General features: G+C 37.2%; 1 long non-coding RNA gene across 1 annotated transcript in view; it reads left to right on the forward strand.

Moving 5' to 3' along the window:
• LOC135226796 (uncharacterized) overlaps positions 1-13,124 on the forward strand; it is a 209,759-nt gene that overhangs the window by 100,663 nt on the left and 95,972 nt on the right. The window lies entirely within an intron of this gene.

Consider the following 13,124-nt stretch of genomic DNA (forward strand, 5'->3'; position numbering starts at 1 on the left):
TGATGTTACATCGTCATTCCTGCTCTATTTATATACGGTTATTTTATGCCTGTTCTGATTTTAGTTTAAAAAACTGGAGTATTTGTAATACCTGAGAGTTGAGTAATCCTTTCGTTCAGTTGTCACGCGTTGATGGGCCAACTGTCAAAAATAGAAAAAAAATATTAAACTGGAATAAATCACAAGATCCTCCAGCATCGCTCTGGAAGTTGAGAGCGACGGCCGCGAGTTCTGCAGACGAAAACAACCTTAACCTTTCCTCCCCATAGTGCGGTGCACTGTAGGCATTACTCAATGTTCTTTGCAGCGTCCCTTCGGCTCCTACCTGCAACACCTATCATTCACTCCTGTTACAGTACCTCCGTACGTATTCACTCTCTTCCGTCTTACTTTCCACCCTCTCCTAACAATTGATTCATCGTACAACTGCTTTGAGGTTTTCCTCCTGTTACACCTGGAAAAACCTTTTTACTACAAATTTACGTTTCGGCGCTGAATGACCTCATAGGCCCCAGCACTTGGGCTTTGGCTAAATTCTATATTCTATTCTATAATCTAACAATATCAGGAATTGAGATGCCTGGTCGGTGATTAATCAATCCACCCAGCAATTGCCAGCTGCAGGGAAGAAATAAGTTCTTTTAACAGCGTAAGCTATCAATGATAGGTTCTTGGGTAAAGGAAGAACAGCCCTAGAAAATCCTTATTGTTATGACTGCTTTAACAAATCACGAAGGCCACATTTGATAGCTAAATCCTAAATTCTCGTTCTGGTGAACGTGTTCAAGTGTGACCGCAGAGTGACTGAAAGAAGCCTGATGTCATTTTTAATCATTGCAGTGTTTAATTTCAAACAAAACATGAATGGAAAGTGCAAATATTTCAGACGTCAATTATTTATTATATAAGTCGTGGAAAAGAAATGAGTTATTGGCGTAAAGTTGTTGATACGAGAAGCGTCATAAATGGAATGTCGAGTGGTTGTTTTTGGCATATGGCATGCTACTGATTGGGCATCAGGAAGTGAAACGCCAGAAAAAAGTGAAAAGGTTCGAAAGTGTCTCCAAGAAAAGGAAACTGATTTAAAATATTAACAAGAGGATGGTTAACTGGAAACCCAGAAATTCGAGCAGTGGATTGTAAAGGATTAGAAGTGGTCGATTCCTTTTGTTTATTGTCTATATATATATATATATATATATATATATAATATATATATATATATATATATATATTATATACATATATATATATTGTCGTACAGCTGGAGGAAGGAATGAAAGGAGTCGACCTTTAAGCGCTTTCGTGTATTTTTCACACCTCCTCAGAGTCAAATGATACAAAAATTCATTATTTGTTACAAAGGACACCTCTGTGGCAGCAATACATAAACATAAAAACTATCGTACTACCATTTAAAAACTAACTGTCTAAAAATGTTTACAAGTAGTTTGTTTTATCCAGCTTGTACATACCGGAGCTGCGGTTGATCAAATCTACACGATTTTTCTTTATTATACATGATTCGAAACAATATTTCGTTTTGTGATGTCTTTGCAAAACATGATCTCTTTCACTGTATAGACATCACAAAACGGCATATTGTCGAATCATTTATTATAAAGAAAAATCGTATAGATTTGATCAACAGCAGCCCCGGTATGTACCAACTGAATTAACTACGAGTAAACAACATTTTTAGACAGTTAGTTTTTAAATGGTAGTACGATAGTTTTTATGTTTATGTATTGCTGCCACAGAGGTGTCTTTGTAACAAATAATGAAAATTTGTATCATTTGAATCTGAGGAGGTGTGAAAAATACACGAAAGCGCTTAAAGGTCGACTCCCTTCATTCCTTCCTCCAGCTGTACGACAATATATATATATATATATATATATATACTATATATATATATATAGTTATATAATATATATGTAACTATATATATATATATGTATATATATATATAACTATATATAACAATATATATATATATATATATATTATATATAAAATAGTTACATATATATATATATATATCTATATATATATATATCTATATATATATATATATATATATATATATAATATATAGTTATATATATTATATATACTATATATATATATATATATATATATATAATAGTTATAATATAACTCCCGGTGATAGAATATGAGAGAAGAGGTAAATTACAGAGTAGCTCAAGCAAGGAAGATTAAGAGAAGAAGCCAAGATGGGAATGCACAAAGGTTTCTTGTGCCAACTCTCCTGCATGGAAGTGAAGTGTGGCTGGTGGTGAATGTGAATGAAAAACAAAAGTTTAAACTTACTGAGAAGAATATTTATGTGCATGTGTATATATATATATATCTTTGGAAGAATTGTACGTGTGATAAAAAAGGAGGAGATACTTGGAAATAATCGTAAAATGTTTGTATAGGTGAAAGGATCGATGAGACAGACTTGAGATTGTTTGGACATTTGGAGAGAATGGAGGATGCCGATAAAGGAGAGAAAAATGTGTAACTCAGAAATTGAATGAAGGAGGAGGAGACGACATCAAATGCTCTCAGTGGGAGAATTAAGTGTAAAGGAAGTGTGAAACAGTAGTCAGAAATTGCCTTGTGGTCTCAACGAACACGGCTTTCTGTAAGCCTCTCTCTCTCTCTCTCTCTCTCTCTCTCTCTCTCTCTCTCTCTCTCTCTCTCTCTCTCTCTCTCTCTCTCTCTCTCTCTCACACACACTAAATAATTGTAATGCCGTCGGTATTGGTTCTCGGAATGCGATAAATGCCTGCCTTGTCCGCCCTCGGGCAGAGGCCTCCCTTGAGAGTTCATTCCAGAAAACTAATCCGAATATGCCCGAGATTTTTGCAACGGGGATCGCTGCTGGAATCTCCCAGTTGTTTTTGATGTTTACTGAAAATTCTGATAATTTGTTTTTTCTCCTCCCTAATAATCCTCACGGACTTGGTCTGTTTTACCTTTTTCTTGCTTACTTTTATGCAGTACTTAGGCGTTCGCCTTAATTTAGATCGATGATTCTTGGAAGCCAACGAGGGCTTCCAGTAATTGGGTAGCGCCGCCATCAGTGCACCTCGCGCTGCGCGGTGTAGGCATTACTTATCTTTGCAACGTCCGTTCGGCCCCTAGCTGCAACCCCCTTTCGTTCCTTTAACTGTACCTCCTTTCATATTCTTTCTTTCATCTTACTTTCCACCCATTTCTAACAATGATTTCATAGTGCAACTGCGAGGTTTTCTTCCTATTACGCCTTTGTAACCTTTTGCTCTTAATTTACCTTTCAGCACTGAATAACCTCACAGGCCCCAGTGCTTGGCCTTCGTATAATACAAACAGAGACGGTAATGTTGGTAAGAGGTTCTAGATGTCGTAAAGGTACAGAATATAACGAAGACAATAATTCAAATGTTTGGCAATGTGGCAAGCCATCGGACACGTTTTTATCTAAATAGAACTGTAGATCAAAGGTTTATACTTAATATCATTATTATTATTATTATTATTATTATTATTATTATTATTATTATCATCCCTAAATGAACCCTATTCATTTGGAACCAGCTTCCAAAGAATATGGTGTTCATTAGCAAGAAGTAAGAGACGGTAATGAGAAATACAGAGTGATGTTAATTATCAAAAAAGAAAAAATAATGAATAAATAAATATAAAAAAAGTCAAGTACTAAAATATAAGGAAAATTGTATTATGATAACTTAATTGTAGCAGGTTGGAAAGAGATGTTTTGAGGAGAAAGGTTACGGGAAAATAACCAGAAAAAGCCAGATATATGTCAGTGGTCAGAACATGCTCAGTCTACACCTGTCATACCACAAATGAACTTACCTTTGACGATGGTAATTTTTGGTCCGATGTGATTTTTCCCTAACTTACCTCTACATACCATCTCTTTTTCAACCTGCTACAACTAAGTACCTTAATACATTCTCCTTGTATATCGGTACTATATTTTTGAATATTTATTAATTAGTCAATTCATACTGGGTTTTTTTATAAGTGACCCCTTCTTTCTGTATTTCTCGTTACCTTCTGCTACTTCTTTCTAATGAATACAGTATTCTTTGGAAGCCTGAACTTTTAAGTCACTGGCCCCTGTAGTCTTATTCCATGTGAATAAGGTTCATTTTCTGAATAATAGTAATAACAATAAGTGTAACCCTTTGGCAACAGTTCTATTTCGATGTAAACATATCCGATGACTTGTATAAAACGGATTACAGTAACAGAGAGGCACGGTTTATGTATTCAGGCGCCAAACTCTTCATCCAGTATAACAAAAAAAGTACTGTATGATTTTAGGAAGGTAAAATACAAGAACACTAGGTCGCTTCGATTCCCTGTGGACGAGAGATCTGTGATGCGAGCTGAAATAAAGGAAATTTATTTGTGGGAAGTTCTATCAGTGGCTGTGACGTCTGGTTCGTAAGGAAAGGTTCGTAGAGCATCAAGTTGCTTCGTAGCCTGTTATATTGCGTTTTGCCTATTTATTTGTAGCATTTGTGGGTCACCTCAGATGTCACTTTCTGCAGTGTTACGTAAGACTTAGGTCATGTTACTAATGTTCTTAAAAACTGCGCTTTCATATAGCCTCTGTACCATGGGGTCTGCATGGGCCAGCCCTGTGAGAGCTGACAAAGTGGTCTGGTAAAACTATTTTGATAATAATAATTATAATAATGGGTCTGCATAATCTTTTGTTTGAATTTCTTAGTTTCAAGGTACAATCAGTCACACTTTCCTTTCCTTATTTATTCATTTAATTATTTTTATCCATAATTTCTCGTATATTTATTTTGTCATTTCCTTATATATATATATATATTATATATATATATATATATATATATATATATATATATATATATATATAGGCTTAAATTATTCAGCTTAGTAGTCAGTGTATCGGTCTGGCTATAAGAGTCTTTGTTTGAACAAGTAAATTTTCCCCTAAACAGTTTCCTAATAAACAGTTTGAGAGAGAGAGAGAGAGAGAGAGAGAGAGAGAGAGAGAGAGAGAGAGAGAGAGAGAGAGAGAGGACCAATAACTTGTCATGGAAGAAATTTTTACAGTGAAAGGTTTGACATGAAACTCGTACCTTCACGCTACCATCGGCCTCTGGGGAAGAAGAATAAACGATGAAAGCGCCATTTTCTAGTGCAAACACGCTAGAGGATAAAGAGAGAGAGAGAGAGAGAGACGGAATGGAATACCTGTTACTTCGTTTCACATTTAAATTTGACACTCAGATTTCTCTTCGAAATGGCAGTCCTGTTTATAGTATGAAGTCAATGTGGATGTAATACTCTTTGTACCTTTTGACTGTGTTATTTAAGACTACCGCACTTCTCTAGTATTAAATGCATGATATTTAGAGTATGGCTACCATTTGGGGTGGTGGGGGGCGGGGGGAGGAAGGTGCTTGGAGCCTGAAAATCGGAATCTTTGTTGAAGTTTCAGTTGTCTCGTCTCAGTCTTTACCAGTAGTCACGTCCAAAGTCGCACCAGTTTGACGTCATAATGTTTGGTAGACGCGTTATTTTGATGTATAATAACTTCATCACCAACAATTACCGAAAAAAACTTGAAACGTCTGGTACCTATTTATGTCACGATTCCTTTTCAGAATAGTTTCTGAGCAAGTGCATTTCGCCTGCAAAACTGGAATGCTTTCAAGACACTACGTTGTGCTCCGTACCTTGTTTTTCGCGCAAGAACTTATTTGGTTCCGGACTGTGTTAACGATCACTCATTTTGAAAAATGACCCCTAATGTCTTCGCCAAAGAAGATTTAAGATTCGTAGTAAAGAAGAATATTTAGCAGCATTAGATCGTGCTAGAGAAAGTGCAACCCATTTTTGGTCCTATTTCTAGTGCCGTGGAAAGGTTAAGATAAATTCGTATGAGAAAAATGAAAACGGAATATTAGTTACCTTATTGAATATGGACAGATAACTTTAAAGTGACGTACTGATATTTTTGGGGATGATTATTTGCATATTCACTTTTCATTAGAGTAGATTCTATAAGCAGTCAATGAATAATGAATGTCCCATTTGCGTGCAGTAATGGAATGAAGAATTTAAGGTAGGATAGAATATATTAATACCACTGGGTACCTACTCTTAATCAGGGAAGAATATTACGAACAGTCAATTTGCTGAGATTAGTGAAACCTGATTTAAATACATTATATTTTGGTAGTCTGTTTACGCTCTTTTCGACGTAGAGAAGTGTGTTCTGCTTATCTAGTAAATTTTTTATTTAAATACATTATATTTTGGTAGTCTGTTTACGCTATTTTCGACGTAGAGAAGTGTGTTCTGCTTATCTAGTAAATTTCACTCTGACCAGACATCGAGGTCTATAGATAAAACAAGGTTATTCAAGGACATCTTGAACAGGTTGAATGATGAGCCTAACGTCGATCTGATACTGATTAGGAGGTGAGGGGGCGGGAAGCCTGGTTACTGCTTGTCAATTAAGTCGAAGCTTTACCTAATGCGACCACGAGACTGTCCCGCTGCTTAAAAAAAAAAAAAAAAAAAAAAAAAAAAAAAAAAAAAAAAAAAAAAAAAAAAAAAATCCACTTCGGATATTAAAATTGTGAATTTGTGATACATGACAAACCGCATGAGAGTAATAGTCAGCGCAGTGTAGGGATTACTTAAGTTTCATTGCTGCGACCCTTCTACCCCTAGCTGGCAACCCCTTTCATTCCTTTTTACTGTACCTCCTTTCATCTCCTCTTTTCTTCATCTTACTCCCCACCCTCTCCTAACAATTATGTCATAGTGCAACTGCGAGGTTTTCCTCCTGTTACACTTTTCAAACCTTCTTATTACAGTCGGTTTCCGTTTCAGCGCCGATTGACCTCATAGGTCGCAGCGTTTGGCATTTGGCCTAAATTCTATATTGTATTCTATGCTAATAGTTTTTTATGCCCAGGTATACTATCTATGTACAGAGAGTATTAAGGTCCACTCTTGTCCTTCCCTAAATACAGGAGTAGAGAAGTAAGGCTTTCCAATACTCGGATATAATTATGGAGCAATACAATACAGGTCATTACATGAGTTACAAATAATAATGGTCCAATATTGCAAGTAGCGGTACAGGTGGGAAGCCGGCAGTTGCGGTTAATAGTACCGCACGCGGTCCGTGTATTTGCGGTGAAATAAGAGTACCAGTTAATGTTCAATAACGTTACATCATTTGGGAATTCATTCCTGATTTTCGTAATTTCTCCCGGGAGGGTCTTGTGGATAAAAACAGTGCAAGCCTCTCTCTCTCTCTCTATCTCTCTCGTCTCTCTCTCTCGCTCTCAACTCATCATCTCTCTCCCTCCCTCCCTCCTCCTCTCGCCTCACCTCTCTCTCTCTCTCTAGGGAATTCTTATTGGGAGCTCTTTTTGCTTTGCACAACGAACCTGATCTTCTGCAAGCTGCTCTCTCTCTCTCTCTCTCTCTCTCTCTCTCTCTCTCTCATGGGAATTCTAGATGGAAAGCTGTCGAACCTTTCAGTTCCAGCGTTCCTTTATTCCTGTCACCGCCGGACTTTGGAACGTTCTCCCTCAGGATGATCAATTAGAGCCTCAGAAGTTCCAGCGGTGATGCAATGCATTGCTACTCAAACAATTCTCCTTGTACTTTTATTAATTTATATTTTTATCTCCGTATTAATTCATTTATTTATCTCTTTTTTTTTTTCTTTTTTTAGTAACATCTCTTCTCTTTGTATTTCCTGTTATCTTCTGTAACTTCTTCCAAACGAACACCGTATTCTTTGGAAGGTTGAATTTCGAGTCAAGTTCTTCCAAATGGAGAGGGGTTTAACTTCTGGTTAATAATAATAATAATAATAATAATAATAATAATAATAATAATAATTAATAATAATCTAAGGGGTTCAAATACTAACAATGTTAATAAAAGTTCGTGTATAATTCATAAACCCTTCATAAAACCTTTCGAACCCTTCCCGGGGTTCTTCTTCATTTTTTTTGGACTGAAGATGAACCCAGAGAAAGGTTCGAAAGCTTTCATGAAGGGTTTATAAATTATGTACGAACTTTGAAAATTTTTGTTATTGTAGACCCCTTAGAACATATTTATATATATACTCTCGTGATAGACAGTTTTTCCCAAATGATAATAATGGTAATAGTACCTCACAGTCTTACGAATTTCTGTGGCGTTCCATTGAGTCAGCACCTGCAGAAGGAGAATTTTACCAGGGGAATCCAACAGGTCCCTGCGACGCCCTGTATTATCTCACTGGAAGCGTTCGCCACCGATATATTCCACTTTCTCTCGGAATGGCTCCATCAAAATAGGGAGAGTTACCGAATGGAAATTGGATATTTGCTTAATTTACAACTGAGAACTGCCATAATGAACTTTTCCCGGCGATGATTAATAGCACGAGTGCCGTTAATCAAATATGTTGCAGGACTAATTGCTTTTTCTGAAACTGTCCAAACACTGTATTATGCTACCTCTGAATCCGCCGTTTTAGTTTTCCCCTAAAGAAAGCTATTGTGCCGGCTTTGTCTGTTCGTCCGCACTTTTCATGTCCGGCCTCAGATCTTAAAAACTACTGAGGCTAAATTGATGCAAATTGGTATGTTGACCATCCACCCTCCAATCATCAAACTTACCAAATTGCAGCCCTCTAGCCTCAATAGTCTTTATTTTATTTAAGGTAAAAGGTAGCCATGATTGTGCGTCTGGCAACGATATTGGCCATGTCACCATCGGCTCATACAGCATTAGACCGAGACCACCGATAGATCTAATTTCGGTGGTCTTCATTAACGCTGTACAGAAAACTCTATTTCTTCGGCGCAACTTCCCCATTTTAATAAAGCTGTAGTATTTTCCGATTAACTTTTCTGTTAGGAATAGCTTTTGTCTCTAAAAAAGAAATGGAGAAATTGAGGAAATGTTTGATCTTCTGAAAAGATTTAGCATCAAAAGGCCATTTTTGTTCAGCAGTTCCCTAATAGCTTTCACAAACACAAAAATTATACTCTCTGTTTCATCTGCCATTGGACGACTCACTTGTTTCTGTTCAAGTAATATCCTGACGGAATAAAGCTGAAATTGCAAGTCCGTTGAATACCATACAATGCATTGCTTCATTTGTGCATTTCCTGTAGTATTTGCGAGCTTTGGTCAACAGTAATATTGTTTAATATTTTAAAAGTTGGTTCTTCAGTTCATTTTTGACGTGAGTTAAATTACACAAATATCGGATCTCTCTTAGTGACCCCCAAAGGTATTAAAAGCGCCTCAGTGACGTGGTTGGTATGGTGTTGGCGTCCCACCTCGGTGGTCGCGAGTTCGATTCTCGGCCATTCCATTGAGGAGTGAGAGATGTGCATTTCTGGTGATAGAAGTTCACTCTCGACGTGGTTCGGAAGTCACGTAAAGCCGTTGGTCCCGTTGCTGAATAACCACTGGTTCCATGCAATGTAAAAGCACCATATAAACAAACAAACAAACAAAGGTATTAACCAAGTATGGATCCACCTCTGCGGCGTGTTTATTACGAACCCGTTGGGGATGGTCGTAAAAACATAAACAAAAGACTGTAAATACCACAAAGAAAATGACCTCCAAGAAATATTGGTCCTAGATAACAACCCCAGAACTTTCTTAGGAGCCACTACCTAGGAATGATCCCCAAATTTTTTGTGTAGTGATCCTTCATGGCATTTTTCGCGCGACCTTCCATTTTCCTTGTGGCATAGGCTTATAAACCCCACCGACTTGTAGCAATGAGCTTTCACAACGTCCTTCAGTCATTCGTCCTTCTCCCTTCTTGAAAAGTATTTGCGTTTTTAATAGGTGAATAAATAATTATAACCTGCTATGAGATCGTATCACAGCTTGGGAGGGCATGGTTTCTTAATGCACACTAAGATGTGAATTAAAAGGCCTTTTGATTGGCAGGTTATATCCATGACGATTTTTTGAAGGGGAGAGAACGAAACTTCATTCATTGCCTCAGGAATGACTGGTTACAAGTAGAGTTACGAGTAGCAGCAGTAAGAGCAGCAGCAGTAGTAGTAGTATAAGTATTATAGTAGTAGTAGTAGTAGTATAAGTATTATAGTAGTAGTAGTAGTAGTATAAGTATTATAGTAGTAGTAGTAGTAATAGCCTAATGACAGCAATATGATATAGATTTACCGGCCCTAATGTCTAACTCCCCGCTATTCAAAGGATCATAGAATGGTTTAAACAACACCTGTTTATTATTACTGTATTTCATATCGAACGCCGTTGGCTTCTGTAAGAATAACGACCTCGCGGAACGTAAAGGTAGCGTCATTTCGTCACATTCCTCGTCCCACGCTTCCTGAATACGAAAAGCAGTAAAACAATATTTATACGGCTGACCGAAAATTGTATATTATGCTTTGTACAACGAGTCCTAGAAAGCAATACATCCGACTTGTTCTCTGCCATCGGGCATCGGATTGCATGCCTCTCCTGCATAATTCACACGGCCACAAAAGAGCAGCGGCATTGTGTGTACACTGGCGATGGAAATTGGAAACGCAGCGGCTCTGATGTGCTTTGTAACGGTCATGTATGATGGATTTATCATTATCATTGACATATTCGACAACAAGTTCTGTACCCAGGATGACTGATGCGTGGGGCTTGGTAGTGTTGCAGCTACGTGTGCCTTAGCGAATGATACATACAGTGGGTATTATTGACCTGTTCAGGGTATTCACGAGAATATATTGGTAAATACATTTTTTATGATGATTATCTGGAAGTCTTTCATTGCTTTTACTGTATCTCCGTTCATATTCTCTTTCTAACAATTATTGTTCCATAGTGCAACTTCGCGGCTTTCTTCTTGTCACACTTTTCAGACATTTTTGTTGTAAATTTCCCCTTTCAGCGCTGAATGACCACGTAGGTCTCAGCGCTTGGCCTTTGGCCTAAATTCTATAGTCTACCCTGCTCTGTCCTATAATGATTTCCCAGTGAGGATTAATTTTTAACAAAATTCATTGTGTCTGCAAAGATGACCATTGAAGACAGATTTTTTAAATTCATGGAATGAAAGTTGCCAAGCGAAGCACTGAGGTATTTTATACCATTCAGCGCTTAAGACAATACAAAGAGGGGGTTAGAGTGGTTGGACAGCGAGATAGAAAGATCCAGGAAGCAAAAGAGACGAAGTACAAGGATTTTTTTTTATTTATTTATTTATTTATTTTTAAAGTTTAAACCTCCGTTTCACCAGAGTCATACGTCTTTGTTTTCAATACAGACGAGATAACCTTTCTAGAGAGAGAGAGAGAGAGAGAGAGAGAGAGGGAGAGAGAGAGAGGCAGGCTTTGCAGAAAGTATCGTCCTTTGAGACTACAAGGTGCTAAAGTCTTCCATTTAGAATTCCTAAAAATGAGAGAGAAAGCGGGTGGGGAGTGGGGGGGGGGGGGGGGGGGGGTGGGGGGGGGGGGGGGGGGGGGGGGGCGGGAGGGGCGGTTGGCTCGCTTACGAAAAGTATTGTTCTTGGAGACTACAAGGCACTAAAGCCTCACATCTAGAATTCCCAAGAGAGAGAGAGAGAGTATTAAAAAAAGTTGTGTTCGCTGAGACTACAAGGCACTAAAATCTTCCATTTAGAATCCCCAAGAGAGAGAGAGAGAGAGAGTTCTTTACAGAAAAAGAAATTCCCTCGCCACTAATGCCCTAGGATTACTCGCCGGGCAAATAGCGGTTTTGGGTGAATTAACATTATATATAGATAGAATTTCGACTCTCCCGATGATAATAAGTTTGGTTAATGGAAAGAGCATAATAACATCCCCTTCTGTGAACGTGATGATGATTCATTTTCACTCTCTGTTTCCTCCTGCTTGGATATTGCGCCCGTGCTTGGTATCACTGGACGGTGATTTTGCGTTATTTAATGTCACTAAATTTCTTACTTTCTGTTATCATGCAGAGTACGTTATTTACAGATTTAAAATTATTGGTTACTTTTTTTTTGTTACATAGGATGCGTTATTTATGGCTGTTTCTTTCTGGTATTATCAGGCTACGTCATTTGATGTCATTACATTTGTCTCTTACTCTTCGTTTATTAATGCGAAATCGTTTTTAACTAATTAAAATTGTTAACTTTTTGTTATTGTATATTGGATGCGTTATTTATGGCTGTTTCTTTCTGGTATTATCAGGCTACGTCATTTGATGTCATTAAATTTGTCTCTTACTCTTCGTTATTATGCAGAATACGTTATTTAACATAATTAAATTTGTTAACTTTTTGTTATTGTATAGGATACGTTATTTATGAATATTAAAGTTGTCTCTTAGTTATTACGTAGGATGAGGTATTTAATGTGAAATTTATTCGTTATTTATTATCAATTTCGTCTCTTTTAGTCATTATACTATACGATACGTTACTTAATGTCATTACTTTGTCTGTTACTTCCCGTTATGCAGAAGCCGTTACTTAACATAATTAGGTTCGTCTGTCACTTTCTGTTATCAGACAGAACTCGTTATTTAACACTGTTAAATTTGTTTACTTCCAGCTATTATATGGATTTTGATTTCTGAAGTAAAGTCGTATCGTTTGACATATTACTCACAGTAGTACCCGGCAAGTAGGGAAAATCATGTTACCTCTACTTAATCATTGCGTATACTGAGTAAATTTTCCTTTTTTTATTTATTTTTTTCTATGCGCATATTATCAAGTGGCGTGAGCATTTCAAATAAAATATAGCGTATTTATTTTAATTTTCCTTGGTGAAACAACGCTGTATTTTACCGTAGATTGTAGCACACGCTTCGAGTAAGTTGGAGGTAGGACCACGTTTTTTTTTTTTTTATAACAAAAGCCCTTCCGATTTCCCTCTTGAGAAAATGGACCTGCGAATATATAACAATTATGACCCGAGCCCTTTCCAGATTTTTATACGCCTTTTATGGTGCGTTTCCTTGATGCTTTCTGATCCCTCCCTTGCATCCGTTTGGCTTGCTGTAATGTAGACCTTTGAATACAGAGGTGTTCGGATTAATATTAATTTATAACATAT

Source organism: Macrobrachium nipponense, chromosome 15 (assembly GCF_015104395.2).
Source record: "Macrobrachium nipponense isolate FS-2020 chromosome 15, ASM1510439v2, whole genome shotgun sequence".
Classification (NCBI taxonomy): Eukaryota; Metazoa; Arthropoda; class Malacostraca; order Decapoda; family Palaemonidae; genus Macrobrachium; species Macrobrachium nipponense.